This window comes from Mesocricetus auratus, unplaced genomic scaffold (genome assembly GCF_017639785.1).
Source record: "Mesocricetus auratus isolate SY011 unplaced genomic scaffold, BCM_Maur_2.0 Super-Scaffold_100015, whole genome shotgun sequence".
Classification (NCBI taxonomy): Eukaryota; Metazoa; Chordata; class Mammalia; order Rodentia; family Cricetidae; genus Mesocricetus; species Mesocricetus auratus.
Genome location: NW_024429198.1, coordinates 64745819 through 64767088, shown reverse-complemented (window position 1 = coordinate 64767088; position 21270 = coordinate 64745819). Strand labels below are relative to the sequence as shown.

The following is a 21270-nucleotide window of genomic DNA, read 5'->3' as shown; positions in this document are numbered from 1 at the left end:
TTTGTGTGACAGCTCTAGCTGTTCTGGCACTTGCTCTGTAGACCAGGCTGGCCTCAAACTCAGAAATTCACCTGCCTCTGCCTCCAAGTGCTAGGACTAAAGGCATGCAACACACTGCCAGGCTTAAATACTCTTTATTGGACTTCTTTTGAATACTAGGTCTAGATGGACAGCTCAGTCAGTAAAGTACTTTCAAGTACAACCTGAGATCCCCAGAACTAGAATTTAAAAAAAAAAATGATACACTGGTAAGAATGTATAATCCCTGTACTGGGGAAGCAGAGACAGGAAGAGATATCTTTGGGGCTTGCTTGGCCAACTATTATAATAACTGGTGACCTCAGGCCAAATGAAATCTGGTCTCAGAAAAGATGGATGCCATTCCTGTGGGCATGTGCTGTTGCCCTACATATCTCACACACTAAAAAAAATAAAGACAACTAAAATATGCCAGAAAAGAAAAACAGTTAAAAGGTATCTATTACTGCCACATCTTGAGTTCTGCTCAATTATGTAATCACTTCTTAAAAACCAACAAGCTATGGTGTTGTGGCACACGCCTTTAGTCCCAGCACTCAGGAGGCAGAGGCAGGAGGATCTCCGTGAGTTCGAGGCCATCCTGGTCGATGGAGCGAGTTCCAGGACAGGCTCCAAAACCATAGAGAAACCCTGTCTCGAAAAAACAAGTTACAAACATAGGAATAGAGGACTAAATGGGTAAAATTGTCATGCAAGCATGAAGACAAGCACCCGGGATCCCTCCTACAAAGAGGAGAATCCCAGAAGATGGAAGACCAGCTAGCCTGGAGTACAAAGTACACGGTAGAGGGTCCACACACCTGAGCCTGAATTCGCTACCACACACACACACAAACACCTGTAAGTTATATAATACAGCCAGACCCTGCTTCCAAAACAACCAACCAGAAAGTCACATAATCAGACTTAAGACATACACAGCTGAGTACTTTAAGAGGATGGGGGTGGGGGTGAGTCATACTATACATTCTAGATAGCCTTAATGACTTAAAAACTAAACTTTTGTATGGTAAACTCCAAAGCCCGAAACCTTCCCAAACCATTTCAATTTGAAAAGTTATGTATAAAATCACTTATAGACCATACACCTAAAACTTTCTCAGTTGCAGTTTCTTTCTGTTCTACTTTTAGTGATCTAGTTTCACACGCAGTTTTTTTTATTTTTAATTAAGAATTTCAAAACAGCTGGGTGTGTTGTTGCACCCCTTTAATCCCAGTGCTGGGCAGGTGGGAGTAGCAGTAGGATTTCCAAGTTTGAGGCCAGTTTGAGCTTCACAATGAGACCCAGCTTCAAAAATAAGAAGAAAGGCTAGTATTGGTGGTGCATGCCTTTAATGCCAGCATTCGGGAGACACAGGGCAGGAGGATCTCTGAGTTCGAGGCCAGCCTGGTCTACAGAGTGAGTTCCAGGACAGCCTCCAAAACAATACAGAGAAACCCTGTCTCGAAAAACCAAAATAAATACATAATATAAATAAGAATTTTAGAACAAAGAGGACACATTCTGTACAGATATACTAAGAACATCTAACAAATGATTATCTGATACCTGATCTTATTAACACAAAAATACTAGGGTTTTTTTTTTGTCATTTCTGAATATTACATTTTCCAGACTTTGTTAGAAGCTGGTCTACTTCTACGTTAATTCTTCTTTAAAATGTATGAGATGCTAAAAACCAAGAGAACCTGATCTGATAAGAACTTCTAACATTTCTATCTGCATACTCATTTTTCCTCATTACAAAAGCAAATGGAAGCATGCTTAGTGGCTGTCTTAGCACTTGGGAGGCAGAGGCAGGAAAATGGAGAGTTGGAGATCAGCCTGAGGTATATATAGTGCCAAGACCATGAGCCAACACAAAACAACAACAAAAAAATGTAACTTCTTGTGTAAAATTTAAAAAGTACCAGGCAGGAAATATAAATTGATCTTTGGAGAAATCATTTTTGAGTATTTTTCTACACACTTCTTAAAAAAAAAAGTTGACATCAGCAATATTGACATTCCACATGATTGCTTCCTAATATTACCCTCTTGAAATATTACTTAAAATTATATAGATTTCATTTCCACAAAACACCCCTCCCACAAACTGAGGTTTTCAGAATCAATTTTTATTACCTACTAGCAAACCCAGAGCCTTTGTGCATAAATGAATGCTAAGAGTGAAACTACTCAATTCCATCAATTAAAACTCCACGCTTAAAAATGACATCAATATCTACCAAACACAATCTATTAAGATACATTTTTTTAAGTTCAACCTCTCTTTTTTAATCTATTTATCAAGGACCATATTGGTAGCATTGTCACTGTAATATACTTAATACTCTTGTCTGGTGTATGGCGAACACCTTTAACCCCAGCACTCAGAAGACAGAGGCAGGTGGATCTCTTCCGAGTTCAAAGCCAGCCTGGTCTACAAATCAAGTTCCAGAGGGGGCTGGAGAGACGGCTGCTCTTCCAGAGGTCCTGAGTTCAATTCCCAGCAACCACATAGTGGCTCATAAACATCCATAATGAGACCTGGTGCCCTCTTCTGGCGTGCAGACATACATAGAGGCAGGATATTGTATTCATAATAAAAAAGTTCTAGAGAAAACTTGTCTCAAGAAGATTTAATAATTCTTCTATCACAGCACCCATGTGAACCATGATACTTCTAAAATGTTAAGATATCGTTGCATTCTTGCTTTTAAATCACCTTATTATTTTTGGTCTGAAAGCATCAGGTAAAAAGTACTTCCAAATCAGTTCATGTTTAAACGCTACATAAAAGTTGTATATAACTGATGGGGAAGTAAATGAAAGCTACTTTTATGGGTCTAGGAAGTACTTATGAAATGCCATTAAATGTAAACTTAAAGAACCTCAATACTTAAACCCCTTGGGTAAATGCTAGCTTATTCAAGGATTATATAACCAACCAGAAGAATCGTCTCGTAGTACTTCGGTGACACTTAATTTTGAGTTTGTAAAAACATTTAAGTGCAAAGGCAACCTTGGAGGTTTTTGCAATAAAACACTTGCCCCTCCCTTCTAGATTCCTAAAATACTAATGTAAAGAAGTTATGAAGATAACTGGGCGTGGTGGCACAAGCCTGTAGGTAATCCAGCTCTAGGGATGCTGTAGATGTGAAATAGAATTCCTCCAGCAACCTCAAAAGAAATCTACATAATGCGTAGAGTGGCTTAAATGTTAGTAAAGTATTTTGAGACAACCTTGATGCTACCGAGACCGGTCCCCTAAGTCACGGCAATCCCTGGTCGGCTTTGGTGTCTTGAGTGTCGCTATCACAAGCATGCGTCAAGTCACTACGCCCAACAATTAGGAGCTTTTAAGGGACTTTTCAACACCTATGGAAAACTGCCTAAAATGAGAATTTTCCCGGCATAGTCGAGTCTAAATTTACCTGGGCGAAGCGTGTAGTATCGAATTACAACTTAAGTCTCCTGAAATACGCAACACGCAGTGTCAACACACACACACACACACACACACACACACACACGAACCCATGATCACCTGCTGTGAAATCAGCGACACACAATTTCAGAGCCCCAGAAAGACTAGGCACCTCAGAACCACGACTGTTCTAGAAACGTCCAGAGGAGTAACTGCAACCTATCCAATACAGAGACACCCCACAGAAGGGACTAATCCGTTACGACAGTCTCAGGCCAGGAAGAGCGCCAACGGGACGAGCAACGCCCCCGCCCCCTCCCGGTAAGGAGGACGACGAAAAAAGCGTGGCACGCCACCAGCAGCGAAAGCAAGCATCGAAGGGCTACACACACCACGGTCCTCCAAACCCTTTGTCTGAAAAAACCGGAAGGTCTCCCGACACACGCTCCCGTCCGGAGGAACCCGGACTGTTCCCATCAGAGCAGAGAAACGCGAGGGGGGGGGGGGGGGGTGACCGACGGAATCAGGATACCCAGCGGCACCGCACAAAGCTGGGCCCAGGAGGCTCTCGTACAAAAAGGAGGGAAAAAAAAAACCCCAAGCGTTAACGTTTCCTTTGCGGCCATTTTTTACGCAGCTGGGGGCTGGGGGGCGGGGAGGGATGGTCCCAGATATCTGGTCCCCCAGCCGCGCGCCGGCGAGGGACGGACGCGGGAGTCCTGCGGACCGGGGAGAGGCAAACCCGAGCGATGGGTGAGCAACGGCGAGCAGGCTGAGGGGGCGGGGAGGGGGTGAGAGACAACGCGCAGGCTTTCCGCAGCCCACGAGAGCCTCCATCTTGTCTCCACTTGCGGAGGGGAAAAGAAAAAAAAAAAAAAAACGGCAGACGCACTGACCCGGGACTCGCGCTCCCGCGGCCTGGGCTCCGCTCACCCATCCTCTTCTTCCCAAAAGGCAGGGTCGTCCCCCCCTCACTCCCCGCCCCACCCGGGGACGGGCGGCCGGTCCCGCGGGCTCCCGACGCTCCTCCTCCTCCTCCTCCGCGCCCGGCCCGCGTGTAACGGGCTCGTCCCGCCCCCGCCCCCTCCAGTGTCCGGGGCGCGGGCCGTGCGGCCGAGGAGAGAACCTCCGGAACCCCCCCACCTCGGCTCTCCTGCGGCCGCCCGAAGTCGTGTCCTCCGGCCAGGGCCGCTCGCCGCCGCCCGGGAAGGTAGAGCCTCCTCCGCCGCCGCCGCCTCAGCCGCCGCGCTCCCAACAACATGGCGGCCGCCGCTCGGGCGACTCACATACGCAGCGCCCGAGGAGGCGACGCGGGCCGGCGGCAGCGAGCGGGGCACGGCGCGCCGCCGGCTCCCGACACGCGCGGCCTCGCCCCCCACCCCTCCCCGGCTGTCGGCGGACGCGGACGGCCCCGGCCACCCTCCCGGACTCTTACCCTCTTCACGCCTACCTTAGGGGAAGGGAGAGGGAAAAGGAGAGATACCTCTCTCGGCGAGCGGGACGCGCAGGCTCCCACAATGCCCCGCAGCAACGGCGCTGGCAGGAGGCGGCGACGGAGAGCTCGCTCTCGCGAGAACGCCCGTTCCCGTCCCGCCCCCGTTCCAGGTCGGCACGCGCCGGGCCCCTCCCACCATCACCACCACCCCCACCGCGGCCCACGAGGCCGGCCAGCGTTGTTCTCGAAGGCCGGCGACGTCCGCCTCCTCCCGAGAAGGCGGGAAAAGCCGCCCGAGGCCGCGCTGCGGCGCAACACCTGAAGAATGCTGCAAAAAAAAAAAAAACTAGGAAAAGCAGCGCAAAAGACCCCGGGACCAGAGATTCTTCCTCAGCTGTGAGATGAGAGCCCCTAACACCCTCGGAGGGTTGGAAGGCAGAAACTTTCATAGGAAGATTATGGGGTGCTTTCTATGAGGTGGTAAATGCTACTTACACAATAACCGGACAGGTGAAAAAAAAATACCAACTCTCAGTTTGTTTCCGCCAGTGAGAAATGCATTCTTTGGACAATTGAAACCAAAATGTGCATAAATTTAGCAAGATGAATAATCTCAGAAGAATAAAATGGGCAAAAAAAAAAGCATTGCGTCAGTAGATAAACTGCAGAAAGGGAGGTAGTATAGCCATTATCCTGGGGTGGGGTGGCAAATGAGGTAGTCAAGTAATTAGCAAAAAAACTAATGCTGGCTATTAATATAAAAAACCCCACAAACCAGAACATGTAGAAAGAACTATCTTTTTCTTTTTTTTGGTTTTTCGAGACAGGGTTTCTCTGTGGCTTTGGGTAGAAAGAACTATCATTACATCCTTGAGAAAAAACATTTCTGCTTCTACTATAGTGCAAAGGAAAAGAACAGACAAAATTTAAGGGTAAATTAAATAATCCCCCATGGATGCCTCACAGGATGGCATCCTAAAGATAGCAGTGGAGGAATACTTGGAAAACAAATTAATCACAAGATCAAAAAGATCAAGACTAAAAATAAGGTAAGATTTAGTAACTTGGATGGTGGAAGTGTGGAAAGGAACAAGACTCATTCATTCAATTCAAGCTCTCGGTAAGAAACTGGAAAGAGGAAGCACCAGACACCATGAAGGAGTCATTTCTGAGTATCGGAGAACAAGGAATAAGGAAAGCTTTAACCATATCAGCAAGACCCAGTAACTGAAATACTAAGATCTTCCTGTAGAACCTCAAACCACAATACACTCACCAAATGTTTACACTCCACTGTCATCTCCTAATTGTATAGAAGTGAAACATTCTTTTTAATTATCAAAGTGGTGCAGTGAAACGGAAGACAACTACAGGTGCCAAGAGACTTATCACATACACAAATGTGAGACTATTCACAAGACACACTATCGTAGTGCTGGGGATACAAAGATGCTTACGACTACACCCTAGAGGACTGTACTCTGATTAGGGACTGAGAGACAAATCAAGAACTCTAGTCAGGCTTTGACTCTGTGGCACACATCCGGGATGGTTAAGAACGGGAAGACCTCAAAGCAGGAGGTGATCAGCCTGGTACAGATATAAGAAGTGATTTCCAATGCCAAGCTGACTACAGAGCGTGATCTTTTTTGTTTTGTTTTTTGTTTTTCGAGACAGGGTTTCTCTGTGGCTTTGGAAGCTGTCCTGGATCTCGCTTTTGTAGACCAGGCTGGTCTCGAACTCGCAGAGATCCACCTGCCTTTGTGCACCACCATGCCCGGCCAGAGCGTGTTCTAGGGCAGGCTCCAATGCTACAAATTCAGTCTAGGAAAAAAAACAAAAGAAAGCCTAAAAGCCCACATTAATTAGGGTAGCTAATGCTTGCAACCCTAATTGAGGCAAGTTTAAGAGCAGACCGCCTCTTTGAGTGCTGAGAGTAAAGGCATGTGCCACTGCTGCCCAGCTAATTATTTTTTGTCTGAGGACAGCTTGTGACAGAAGCATGGGGTCTTGGGCTGGGAATGTGGCAGCGCAGGTGGTAGGTAAACCCTCAACACAATAAATCACAATAATTTCACATTTGACTGTCAATCTTTAATACAATCTACCGCTAATTTGTTAACAGTTAAGGTTCTTCCCTCCGGTGGAGTTTTTCGTCCGGTATTTTTGTCCATTGTTGTCTAACATGTGATCCTGGGTTTAGTCCCCAACAATGGGGAAAAATGCATTTTGTATTAAGCAGCTTAAACACCTACCACACTTCTGTATTCATAGGCATACACATATTATAATATATATTATATAATATATAATAAACATAACCTTTTAAATAAAGCACCCATTACCTTTTAGAATGTAAAGTGTTTGTCCCTGTGTTCAACCTCCAGCAACTCCCCACTCAGAAATTAACTTTACTGTTTTTTGGTCCTAGTTCTCTACCCTTTCAGCATATTTCCCTTGTGTATCTCTAAAATGCTAGTCAACAGGCCTCCATGGAGCAGTTAGGTTAAACAGCTCTCACCAGTAACCACCAGGGTGAGTAGAGCCAGGTGACTATAGATGGTGATGGTCCTTGCTTGTGTCTTCACCTCCAAATGCTGGAGATAGACATGAATACTGCCCAGAATCTAGACAATGCAGAGACGGTAACCTTTAATGAGGTTACAAGTAACCTTTAACAAGGTCTTACTATATCCTTGGCTGCTAGATAACTAGCCCAGAAACCTATCCCTAAGAACCAGGAGTGCAGATGTTCCCTTCACACCATGAATTGTGTCCTTGCTTTCCTTCTCAGGATACCTTTAAGTGGGGTAGCACCTAATTGAGAAACACAATTTAGCAAATTGATTCATTGTAGGTTGTTCCAACACAGCAGGGAGGACAAGGATGTTACCAGCTGAAAATCTCACATATTAGTTCATTAACTCAGTGAAATTGTTTTCCTAAGAGTTCACAGTTCCATTAACAGCAACTGCTCACAATTCTCAAGAGTCATTTCCACTCCTTTTAAGTCCTTAATTAGTTGCTCTTACCCTGTTCTTTTCCTCTGTGTAAATTCCTAGGCACCAGAGAGGTCTTTTTGTGTTCCTTTTGGGACCCGTAGAATTTATCCCCCTGGGTTTTGTTTCTCTAATTAGAATGTGAGACCTGGCCCAACATTCCAAGAAATATCTAATGTCACTTGCTTAAACCCAGTGACAAAGTAATGAATGGCCATCAATGGCAGCACTATAGTTGCATTTTGTTGTCTTTTGAGACAAGATTCTCTTTTTAGCCTTAGCTCTCCTGAAGTTCACCCTGTAGTCCAGGGAGGTCTTACAACCCCGTTCTGAGTGCTGAGATTAAAGGCTTATACCACCACCCAGCTCCGCCTATTTACAATTTTACGTGTTCATTTTAATTTATGGAGACCCAGGACCTAAAACTTGATCAGAATAATCTGCAACAGGGTGGCTCACAAACACCTAACTGCAAGCCTTTAATCCCAGCACTCAGGAGTCAGTACTGGACTGGCCTGGTCTGCCAAGCAAGTTCCGGACAGGCTCTAAAATAGACAAACCCCACCTGGAAATACCCAAAAAAAAAAAGCAAAATTTAAATCCTTTTATTTATTTTTATGTGGGGGTTTTGCCTGCTTTGTGTGCCTATATACCACATCGGCCATCCCCTGGGACTAGAGATACAAGATGGTTGTGAACTACCCTGTGGTAGACTCGTTGACTCTCCAGCCCCTAAAAAACATGTAAAGCTTTTACAAATGCTTTAATGATTCATCTTGAATTTATCAGGACTTAAAATGGCATAAGTAATGACTAATTAATTCCCGATATCAATCAAGAAATTCCATTAAATTATTTTTAATTATATTACTTATGTCACAGAAACTTCTTAGTAGTCATAATATCCATCCTCAAGAAATATCACTACAGGTAGGGATACTTATGGGTATCCCTACCCTTGTCCAGGAAGGCAAGCTGCAGTCTGACTCAAGGATTAAAAGCCCTGTAGAGGAGTCGGGCATTGGTGGCGCACGCCTTTAATCCCAGCACTCGGGAGGCAGAGGCAGGCGGATCTCTGTGAGTTCGAGGCCAGCCTGGTCTACAGAGCGAGTGCCAGGACAGCCTCCAAAACTACACAGAGAAACCCTGTCTCGGAAAAAAAAACCAAAAAAAAAAAAAAAAAGCCCTGTAGAGGGGGCCTGGCTCAGCAATTAAGAGCACTGACTGTTCTTGCAAAGGTCCTGAGTTCAATTCTCAGCAACCACATGGTGGCTCACAACCACCTTAAATGAGATCTGATGCCCTCTGCTGGCCTGCAGGCAGATGACTGTATACAAAATAAATATTTTTTTAAAAAACACCCTGTAGAGGACAGGAAGAGATGGCTTAATGGGGATAACTGTGTGAGCTCATTGTTGAGTTACACAACGACACCCACACTCATAAAATGCAGATACAGAAATTCCTGCAGGAGGGCATCGTGGTAAATGCCAATTATCAGACTGCTTGCAAGGTACAGGGAAGTTACGCAAGACTTTCTTGAGCCAGGCGTTGGTGGAGGCTGTTCCCGAACTCTGTAGATCAGGCTGGCCTTGAACTCAAGAGATCCGCCTGCCTCTGCCTCCCAAGTGCTGGGATTAAAGGCGTGAGCCACCAACGCCTGGCTATTTTGCTACCTTTTGTCAGTGGCTCCTGAGAAATTTCTTTTTAGAAACTTTTCAAACATTTGGGAATATGTCAACAATGAAAGTTTAAATGAAATTCCAATCTCAGTGTTTATCATTTAAGCTTTATTGGAATATACCCACGTTCATTTGCTGATACATTTGTCTGCATATCATACAGTTGCAAAAACAAAGACAGTATTAACAATGTTACCTTGTAAGAACTTAATAGGCCTTTACTTTTTGAAAAGCAGTATCCCAACTTTCTGGATGTCCTAAGATGCATACTAGTCAAATAGAACCTGAAAATCACTATCAGGTAGCCAGCCATATGCAGTACCCAGCCATTACCTAGCACCTTAAGAAATCATAACTGGGTGCACTCTCTGGAATCACAGCTCTTTAATCTTCTATAGTAATTTAACTTCCTCTCCCCATCTGACTATTTTAATCATTACAGGGACCATATACATTACTCAAAACATGGTGTCGTCAGAAATTCCGAAGTCCTGATGAAGTCAGATCTAGAATTCAAGGAGGAAGAAAGGTAACATGCTGTCAGTTAAGGTACAAGGCCTGGTGCATACAAAGCAAGTGTCTCACACACACACACACTCACATGCACGGGGCTGTATTCCAGTCCCATTCCCTTTTTTAACATGAAAAAACTGTTTGCACCTAGACCAGGACCAACCCGACAAGGAGTTAGTCCACTCTCAGGGATGCAACACTGCTTAAAGGTAATCAGCACCAACACCAAAACGGTGCTCGGAGCTGGCCCTCAGTAAACAGCATTTACTCTTCCAACAGTGTAACACAATCACAGGCACCACACAGCCTGAATAGCTGACAACTGTTGGATGACTTCAGAAAAGTCTCCCTTCCCCCATGTAATGTACACTGGGACCCCGGGCTGCAGACATGAGTGGATCTCACGATTAGCTGGATGTTGACTTTAAAACACAAAGATCCTTCCTACCCTCAAACAAAAAACAGCAAAATTTTAGTCACTGCTAGGAGTCAGTTTGCTTCCCAATTGTTTCTTGATGCCTACCAGTCATCAGGCAGAGAGGGCAATTTTAAAACACTTACCTGATAACCACACTTGCCCTGTTGTTGGGTTACCACACTTCATCCAAGGGGGTGAAGACCACTCCACTTCCAAGTCATCCTAAAGGAAAGTAAGCAAGCAAGCTTAGCAATTCCTAATAGTGCGGTACCAATGCATTATATACTTACAATTGTAAATGACTAGTTCAGTCCTTCCCTAGGACTGCACATTTGAAGCAGAGAAAAGGAATCTTCCAAGTTAATCCCAAGCCTTTCCACACAAAATAAATGTAATCCATGTCCCACTACTTACCTTCTTCCTGCTAACTACCTCTGAAGCCCTCTGGCCGTCACTAGTCCTAAGAACATTCATAAAGAACACCTGAGTCCACCCCCACCCCAAGCACCCAAGAGTACTTAATAGGAATAAGAACACCGATGGCCTGCAACCCACATCTTCTCTGAATGAGGGGCAGTTTCACACCAGATATGGGAGTTAGATAGAAATAAGGGTTAGTTATTGAAGTTACTAGAAGTGGGATCAGTGAGGGGGAGGCGTGAAAATGTGCAGGACAGGAAGGCAAAGAGTACAAATACCTAGAATGTCGAGTTAAAGCCAGTGCAGAGAGCAGCAAATGCTAAGGCCAGGCCACTTGGTAGCCTGTTTGGAGGATACTTCCAGAGACAAGCTAGCAGTTAGTTTAGTAGCTGGGATGGGTATGAATCCAAGGGTGGGTAGAGACACACGGAGTGTTAAGAGGGTTCGTAGTGGGCAATGGAGGGCAGTAACTTTCCTGTCAAGACTGTGATCAGTTTCTGATTGGTTTGGAAGCCTACGACATTAAATGGAGGGGCAAAATTTGGGTGAACGGGGGCAAGCATGATTAAAGATGAGAGGAATGGAATGGGCAGCGTGGAGACCAATGTCGGCATAGAGTGGTGTTTGGTAAGCCAGGCAAAGGGCTTCCAACTATTGTCCCATAAAACATGCCTTTAATCCAAGCACTCAGGAGCCAGAGGCAGGCGGATCTGAGTTTAGGCCAGCTTGTTCTACAAGAGTTCCAGGAAAATCTCCAAAGCCAAAAAAGAAAATAAAGATGTCCCCAACCCTTAAAGATATAGGCGAGGCATGAGGGTGGGTCTGCTCTATGTAGGCCCATTGGATCAACCATTCATTTATGAGTGAAGTTTGCCTAGCATTGTGCCATTTCTTAGAAAATTAGCACTCTAGTAATATTAATAGTAAAGGGTACCTAGCTGTTCACTTGGTAGTCTGACCTAAGATTAGCTGTCACGCCTCTATGATCAATTGAAACTGGGCTTCTAGGTTGCCTGGACAATCTAAAGGGACCCTACCCTGCATGCCATTGGATTCAGCATTCCATGGAACTTACTCCATGGCACCTGCTTCTGAAATCCCTTAAAAAGGGATTTAAACTGGGCAGCTGTGAATCATGCCTCCAATTCCGGCACTTGGGAGGTAGACGCATGCAGCTGAATCTGTGAGTTCAACGCCAACCTGTCTATAGAGTGAGTTCCAGGGCGTGTCGTAATCTAGTTTTTATTGTGAAAGCTCATTCTTAACATCCTCCACTGTCTTAGGCCCAGTTTGGAGTAGTCACAGGCACTAAATCTTGACTTTCCTATTCTTACATCCCTCCCTGGCTTGATTTCTCTTGTATTTTCCCCCCAAGTTGTGATTGGAACTAACCTGTGACTAACCTGCCAGACCATGACCACTAAGACCTGAATTTAGGTTTCTCCCACTGAACTTGATCTTGGTGGCTAAGCAACTATGCTGACATCCTGGTATAGTTAGCAACAGAGTAGGCATGAACCAGGCCAGAATGCCAACCAGCTATTGGCTGCTGTTCTCCCAGCAGGTTAACACTTGCCTAGGTACAAGGAAACCTAGGTAGCTGCCTACAGCTGGGCAAGGGAGAACTAGCCAAATTGTACTCACCGGGGAGGTGTCTCCTGAAATCGGCAGCTGGGCACTATGAAGTCAAAACATCCCAGATTAGTAAGCCAGCAGTCAACAACTGCAGTTAAAAAAAAACACAACTGTCCCCACACCCCATCACTTTGTGAAGACCCAGTCACAGAAACAGAAGAGGAGCTGTATCTCTGAAGAGCCTGTCCATTAACAAAAATAAATCTCTAACTGCCTCGGGGATGAGTATGACTCTGTACAGCAGATGGATGGGACCAGAGTGCATTGGTATGGTGGCTAATGCCTGCAGTCTCAGCACATGGGAGAAGCCCTGACTCCAGAACCAGCCTAGTCTCACCCGTGTCTGACTATGCCAAGCTTAACAAAAAAAACCCTCAGCATGTAAGTGTTGAGTGAACAGCTGGGCGGTGGTGGCCCATGCTTTTACTCCCAGCACTCAGGAGTGCAGAGGAAGTCTGGTCTACATGAGCTAGTTCCAGGACAGCCTCCAAAACCACAAAAAAAAAAAACCTGTCTCAGAAAAAAAAAACACACACACAAAAGTATCAAGTACCCACTCAGTGAAAAACAAAATAACATATTAGTATAAGACAGCCTGATGGTCATAAGTAGTAATGTAATGGATGTTACCCAGTGAGCTAACTAAAACTATAGGGGAGGCTTGACTACAAGACCTTTTAAAAGACAATTAAGTTAAAACTTCCAGAACTGGAGAGATGGCTCAGAGGTTAAGAGCACTGGTTGCTCTTCCAGGGGACCTGAGTTCAATTCCCAGCAACCACAACCATCTATAATGAGATCTCATGCAGGACATAGATGCAGACAAAACTGTGTATATAATAAAAAAATATGTTTAAATTAAAAAAAATCCTGAGTGTGAAGGGAATTGGTGCTGAGAACCTCTACAGCTGACATTTTACACACCATTTATAACATATAAATGTATACCTACATATTTATTCGAGCCAAGATATTCAAACCCATACCATTGCCAAATTCCTCATCTAACCCACTCCCAAGCAGTTTAAGAGAACAGGGAATCTAATAAAGGCCTCATTGTTCGGGTCTAAAAAGGCCTACAGGGCGTGGACTGAAGCCGATGTGGCTCCTCGCGGACACGTGTTCCCCACACACCGCACTCGGTCCCTGCTCGGGGCTCCCAGGATAACTAAACTATGAACTTATTTCAGATGACTACCCAGCTAGAAAGAGACCTCATCTCATTGTGGCGACTCTTGGGGTTACTATTTCCCCTGGTCCCTTTCGGACGACCTCCAAGGCCGGAGGCACAAAAAAAAATAAAAAATAAAAAAAAACAGCCCCAGTTTGTCCCCGTGCCCAGGCAGAAGCCTTCTCACCCTCCTCCTCGCCTAGGTCGGTAAAACCTCCAGGACCTGTGCTCACCGGGCCCTCACTCACCTTGCACGTGCCCGGAGCTCTTCAGGAAGCAGCAGCCTCTGCAGAGACCGAGGAGGAAAGGGCAGCAGAGAGCCGGCGGGAGCCCCGCCCCGGGGCGGTGGCGGGGCGGGGCGATGAGTCCCCGCCCAAGAAAGGCGGGGCTAGAAAACACTCCAGGCTGGTGACAGGGGAGCATGAAATCTCGTTTGCACTGACCTGTGTTAGAGAATTGCTTCGTCTCTGAACAAAGGCTATAGTTACCGGGTTCCTTATGTATATATAGGAGCCCAGGGTTTGCAGCTGCTAGAGACAGAGACCCTTGTGTTTTAGAGGGGCCAGGCCCACTGCCTACCTAAACCTTGTGCTTGCGGTCGCCCTTTCTCCTCCACGTGTGGTGCCCTTGGGTAGCTGCTGGCCTAGCCGGTGCGTTTTGTGTCTCCAGTGCAGATATTTCGACACCTGCGTTATCAGTCGGCTGATGGTGTCCGCACCCACGCAGGTCGTCTTGGTTATGTTCCAAAGCCTGCGGAACACATCCCTGATGTTCTTTGGTGAAATCCTCAGCCAAGTAGCGGCAGCTGACGCTGGCTTTCTCTGCCAGATTTGGACTGCTCCAGTGCAGTCTGCTAAAGAAGGCCATACCCTTGGCCTGAACAGACACCTCTCTGTGACCAGGCTTTCTTTTGAACGCTAGCATTTCCTTTTTCCTGTAGTTAAGAATTATAATTCTATCCTGCTGAACAACAAATCGTGTTGCTGGGGCCCAGAGGAGCAAGGTCCAACAACAGTAATCCCTGAGTCCATTTTGTAACTCCTCCAAATCCTGCTCTTCATCCTCCTTTCCTAGACTCTTGGTTTGATTATTACACCTGCCAACATGGTTTTTTTGTTGTTGTTTTTTTGTTGTTGTTTTTTGTTTTGTTTTGTTTTGCTATTTTTTGTTTTGGTTTTGGTTTTTTTCGAGACAGGGTTTCTCTGTGGCTTTGGAGGCTGTTCTGGAACTAGCTCCGAAGACCAGACTGGTCTCAAACTCACAGAGATCCTCCCGCCTCTGTCTCCCTAGTGCAGGGATTAAAGGCATGCACCACCAACGCTCGGCCTGCCAACATGTTTTATTATCTATTTCCTCAGTTCCTTCACAGTGAAAGGGATAGGGTAGTCCTGTGCATCCCAGGCTTAGAATACCTCCTTTGAAAACACATGACACTTCGAGGCCAGCCTGGTCTACAAGAGTTAGTTCCAGGACAGCCTCCAAAACCACAGAGAAACCCTGTCTCGAAAAACCAAAAAAAAAAAAAGAAAACACATGACACCCCAAATTGATTCCGACAAGAGACCCTAGGCTATGGAGCCAAAAACTACCGGAGAAGTAGAAATCCCCGATTTTCCTCCCCAGGTTTGATGGAATTGGACACTGCCCCTGGCTGGGGGGAAGGCTTACATAAACCAGTAATTTAAAGGTCACGTGGTGGGTGCTGGGCTGGAAAACAGGGCTCCGTTCGCAGTTAAAAAGGAATGTGACTGAAGACTGCTGTCATAATTAATGCTGTATCGGGCTGTCACAATGTATTCATAAAAGGAGGGTTTATGAGACCCGTAAAGCCCAGCACATTGGCTGGGTAATTGTCCTGCAGAGCTCTGCTAACGGAGGACTTCATGAAAGGGAAAGATGACGTGTGTGTGTGTGTGTGTGTGTGTGTGTGTGTGTGTGCACTTGTTTGTGAGTGACTTCAGAAAGGAGGCAGGAAATAATTGGACACAGGGAAATGTGAGGGTCTCTGAGGGGAAAGAGAACAAGAACCTGGTGTTGACTGTATTCACAACTTAGTGTAGCTAGAAGTAGAAGGCAAGAATTACATAAAAGAAAGGCCAGTCCTTGTGAGTATGGCTATGTGGTGAGCCCTGGTCTCATGTCATAGTGGAAAGGTAGCCAGCATTTTTTAGGGATGGGCCATTATTTGTCCCATGGAGGAAAACCTAGATGCTTTCTTTCTTTTTGGTTTTTTCAAGAAAGGGTTTTGCAGGCTGTCCTAGAACTAGCTTTTGTAGACCAGGCTGGTCTCGAACTCACAGAGATCCACCTACCTCTGCCTCCCGAGTGCTGGAATTAAAGACGTGTGTCACCATCGAACGGCTGATCTCTTCTTTTCATAGTAAAAAAAAAAATCCTTCATAGTCTTTTACAAAATGCATCCTTTTTGGGCTGGAGAGGCGGCTCGGAGGCTGCTCTTCCAGAGGTCCTGAGTTCAATTCCCAGCAACCACATGGTGGCTCACAACCATCTGTAATGAGATCGTGTGTTCTCTTCTGACCCTCAGGCATACATGCAGGCAGAACACTGTATACATAATAAATAAGTAAATAAGTCTTTAAAAAATGTGCTCTTAGCCAGGTGTTGGTGGCACAGGCCTTTAATCCCAGCACTTGGGAGGCAGAGGCAGGCAGATCTCTGTGAGTTCGAGGCCGGGCTGGACGGACAGCCTCCAAAATAATACAGAGAAACCCTGTCTGGTAAAAAAAAATGTATTTTTTTAAGTTATGGTAATGGTTGATTTATGTGTATGGTAGGCTTATTTTGTTGTTATCTGTGCTGCCAACATTTGCCTATATTTTTGTCTCTCATACTTGCAGAGACAAGAGAGTAGAGAGAATTATAAAAACAAAGTAGGAACACTTCTTGCTAGGTACCCCAGTTGAGATCTGAACTCATTATGTAGCCCAAGAAAGAACATTTCCAGTGAATAATGTGGGTGGGTGGAAAGCAAAGTATGATGGGAAACCATGGAAAGAAAGAAAATTCAGCCAGAGTGACCGACCCCAAGCTTATTGCTTTTTCCTCATTTTCTGTCCACTGTGTGTGTGTGTGTGAGAGAGAGAGAGAGAGAGACAGAGAGAGAGAGAGAGACAGAGAGAGAGACAGAGACAGAGACAGAGAGAGAGTGGTTTCGAGACAGGGTTTCTCTTCACAACCCTGTAGACCAGGCTGGCCTTGAACTCACAAAGACACCTGCCAGCCTCTGCCTCCCAAGTGTTGGGATTAAAGGCGTGGGCCACTGCCGGCTCCATCCACTCTTGTTTCTTCTTGAGTCCCTTTTCCCATTCAGACTGCAATTTTCCTCTTCTACCTCAACAGGGACCACCAGTAGAAAAATACTATTCATTTGTTCAGCTAACCATTCAACAGATGCAGATAAAGTCAGACAGATACAGGTGTCTGTTTTCTTAAATTTTGTTCTAGTAGGAAGTAACAAATACTACACACATGGGTTGTGGTGAAAGACCCCTACCCAGGACCCCCTAGGAAAAGAAAAGCAAGGCCAGGCCATTGCCTAATGAAAGAAACCCAGACCAGGTGTTTCACCCTCAAAACAGGATGTCTGTGATCACTATAGCAGTCATGGGACCCGGATAATAATTGCTGAAGCGTGCTGGGAACTTTCATATGACAATACTAGAAAACCTAGTTCTTGGCAAATACCCTGGCCCCCAATTGTGTCTGATCACTATAGCAATCGTGGGACCCGGATAATAATTGCTGAAGCGTGCTGGGAACTTTCATATGACAATACCAGGACACCTAGTCCTTGGCAACTACCCTTGCCCCCAGTTGTGTCTATGATCACCATAGTAGTCATGGGACCAGGATAATAATTGCTGAAGTATGCCTGGGTCTTTCATAAAGTAATACCAGGAAACTTAGTCTGTGGGAACTACCCCTGCCCCCAAGATGAGCCAATGAAATGCCTGTTACTTATGTAACCATTGAAACTCTATAAATATTGTACTCCCTGAAAGCCCGGGATGCTCTGCACCCGAGTTGCAGTAGCATCCGCAGGCGCCTGTGTACTCAATAAATCACCTCTTGCATTTGCAGCCAGTGGTCTGGCCCCGGTTCTTGGGCAGAGGGTTCGGTTCAGTGCCCGGCGCTTTGATGCTGAGGTTTTGCATTGGAGCTTCCACCGAGATTTCTGCCCCAGAACCACCAGTGCCACAGGGAGGTAAGCTAGCCGGCACCCTGTCTGCTTTGTTCTTTGTTATATGTATGTATGTTGATTTGACTACGTAGCAGGTTGGCTACGTAGTCATTCAGTAACTAGGGCGGCTTGAGAAGGGGCTGACGAGCCCAGACTTCTCCCCCGCCACCCTGGCAGACGTGCCAGGGATCTGGAGAGCTCAATTGTTTGGAGCTCATGGGCCTGAAAAGGGAAAAACAGGACCACTACTCCTGTTGACCCGTCTGAGTATTTACTTTCGGTTCTCTGCCGAAAGCGCGCAGCGTGTCTCGTTGTGAGTTGCTTAATTGTGTTATTTGTCTTGTTCGTCTATTTGTCTTTGTATTTTGAGTTTTCTGATTCAAGAATGGGACAAACCATAACCACCCCTTTGAGCCTTACTTTAGATCACTGGAAGGAAGTGCAGATTCGTGCCTCTAACCAGTATAAACTGCACATCTGAGTGGCCAACCTTCGATGTGGGCTGGCCACCGGATTGGACCTTTAACCTAGAAATTATCTTACAGGTTTAGGATCGGGTCTTTGACAAGGGACCCCATGGACACCTGGACCAGATAGCATACATTGTTATTTGGGAAAATTTGGCTAAAGACCCCCGACATGGACAGCCCGGTTTGTGACTCTCTGACCTCCTCTGAAGGCAGTCTCAGAGAAAACTGTCAGCTCCTCCCCTCCCCCCCTTCTTCACCCTTGGTCCCTGTCCCAGCTCCTGATCATCATCTACTCCTAGATGATGCAGTTCTCATAGAAATATTACAAGGGGAAAACTACAAGTAACAAGTTTTGTAAACTTAATTTAAATTTGCTAATAGGTTTTCATGTTCAGGATAAATAATTTTTCAACCCTGTTGATAAGGTGACTTTCACATTAAGACAGCTGTTGCATGCCAATTTTTTTTTTATGTGTGTGTACAATTGGTTGAGTATCTAATATGCCCCAGGTTCAGTAACTAAACACTTCTTTTTATAAGTTGGTCCTGTGGCTGAGGACTTTGGCCAAGCCTAGCTAGTCACTGGCCCATCGTGTCCCTCTGTCTCTGTTCTTGCCCGCCTATACACATGGTGCAGGTCAGGGGTCTTCTCTTGCTGCCCTAAACACATGGCATGCTGGGCAAAAGTCTCCCCGCCATGTGCCATGGTATAGAGCATGCTGCAGCAGGGTCTCCTATCCCTGAGCATGCAGTGAGGCAGCTGCTCCGTCCTCACCTGCCTGCCTTTGAGGTGTGCAGGATGTGAGGATGGGGGTCTCTCTCTCTCTCTCTCTCTCTCTCTCTCTCTCTCTCTCTCTCTCTCTCTCTTTCTGTCTCTCTGCCCCACGCACATGGTGTGCTGGCAAAGGAGCCATCTGCCAGCTTTTCCCTCCACCAGAGCTCCCTGCTCAAACACACAGGGCTGGAGCAGGTAAGCCATTTGGCCAGATCCGGTCTTTCCACAGAAACTAAATGGCTTTAAAGTTATAACTACAATAGAAAAAAATGTAAGCTGTTTACTATGATGTTTCATTTCTACAAATGCTAAATTTTAAAAATTAATCTCTCAAAAATTATGTATGCTTGTTTTGTTAAAAAGTTCTATCTGTATTTTCTGTCATAATCTAAGTTTTATTACAAGCATAGAGCTAAAACAAAAGTAGTGCAGGTCGCCACCGTTTTACAGTCAGTCACATGCCACGCTGGCCACATGGCTAGTTGGTAGCCATTTTACTAAAGTTAAAAGAGATACCTGATCTACCATCTTAACTAAAGGTGACCACATGGAAGTTATGAGGTACCATCCTATCAACAAGTTTTTATTCAGATTTAAAATGTTAATGCTTTTATACACAGGAATACTAAGTTTTATAATTTAACAGTCACCCAGATAATAATGGTTTTAAAGGCCTAAATAAAAACATTAAGGGATTTCAGAAGTTTTTAAAATGTTTTCAATTTATAAGGTTATAAGATATTTATACTGTTAAAATGTTTAAAGCTAGACCTAACAATATATAGTTCTAGTTTTATAAAGGTTAATAAAGTTTATACTTTTAACAGTTAAGCTTAAGGCAGACAAACCTCTAATACTTCAGAGACCTGAAGAACATGGCATTTAAAATGTTAATTTAAAAGTTTATAATATCAGACAGACTGCCAGATCCTAACAGTGACCCAAAGTCTCCAAAGAAGATTACGAGGCACCCTGGTCCCTACACCTGGATTGTGTTGACTCTGACCAGTGAGCAAGATGCCCAAAGGTGACACCTGCTGCTGCTAGGACCTGGCTCAGAATGTGGACAAAGCTGCTGGACACTGGAAAATTGATTGCACCCCTTTTGCCGAGACAAAACAAGGTCAGTCTTTTCCACGTCCCTCTTCCACAGAGAGAAAGAAAACTCACCTTACAGGCCTGGTAGAGATTGATGCTGTTCCTGATACTTGTGCCTCCAGTGCTAATAGAGGAGACTTGGGTATGGCTGTATATGGACTGGTACCTGGCACTTTTTAATAGATTCGAAGACTGTATAAAATTTATCCTTCTCGGATCTCTAAAAGTATTAATTGTTGTCAGCTTGGCATTAGGCAATCAAATCCACAAGACTATAGTCAGGTTGATAACTCGTTTTATTTATGTAAAAATCAAGCCTTAATATGTCTCAATAAGGATCAAAGGATGTAAATACTTGTTCAGTCATAAGCTCAAGGTTTTCAAGTTTATTTTGGTTGTCATCTAAGTATAAACATAAAGGGCTTTTCATCATGCCATAGATACCTCTGTCCAATTCATACTTGGCTCCCTGGACAGAAGACAAATGTACACTACTAGCCCAAATCTCTAGTTTCTGCTAGGACAAAATACAGATACCCAGATATCTGCTTTTTCTACCTATAACCTTTATGTCCTTTTATATAGCAAAATTTATATAGGCTTCAGAGGATCAAAAGTCATACAGCTTGGATCCACTTCTCACAGGTCAAAGAGGACTCCAGATAAGTACAGCCAGTTATCCCACCTGTCTGTTCCTGAGAATGAGATTTTCTCTCCTGGTCATGGGATTCCTGACCTTCCTGATCACTAATACTGTGGGTCTAAAGAGTTCCAATGAAATACATAAGTTTTAACTTCTGTTCCCAGTTTTAAACATGTCTTAAACAGGTTTACGCTTCTGGCAAACACATCTGAACATCAGTTGCTGACCACAGCCTGCTCCTAAAGACTGCGAGCCCTCGACTTGCTGTGGATGTGAACCAGTTCAGCTGATGTGGACACCCCCTGTCTCTTCAACACAGTCTGCCAATCAGCTGCTCCTGGATAGATACCCCATTGCCTAA

At 45.2% G+C, this 21270-nt stretch overlaps 1 protein-coding gene, 1 long non-coding RNA gene and 1 other non-coding gene across 6 annotated transcripts in view; 1 reads left to right on the top strand and 2 right to left on the bottom strand.

Annotated features, from left to right (window-relative positions):
• The window catches only part of LOC121144394, a 33905-nt gene extending 29858 nt beyond the window's left edge, over positions 1-4047 (top strand). The window contains exon 3 of the long non-coding RNA XR_005881755.1: positions 3682-4047. This is a non-coding gene — a long non-coding RNA (uncharacterized LOC121144394). The remainder of the gene's footprint in view (positions 1-3681) is intronic.
• Matr3 (matrin 3) overlaps positions 1-5038 on the bottom strand; it is a 28303-nt gene extending 23265 nt beyond the window's left edge. The window contains exon 1 of one of the 4 annotated variants that reach the window (XM_005065279.4): positions 4900-5038. The gene's annotated coding sequence lies outside the window, so the exon portion shown is untranslated. Of the gene's footprint in view, positions 1-4345; positions 4368-4592; positions 4721-4899 lie in introns of those variants that run through there. The other 3 variants (XM_013124262.3, XM_013124255.3, XM_013124264.3) reach the window with 3 other exon arrangements.
• Positions 5039-10214: 5176 nt separating this feature from the next.
• Positions 10215-10408, bottom strand: LOC121144436. The gene has a single exon (XR_005881788.1). It is a non-coding gene; the product is annotated as a small nucleolar RNA SNORA74 (small nucleolar RNA).
• Positions 10409-21270: the final 10862 nt, after the last annotated feature.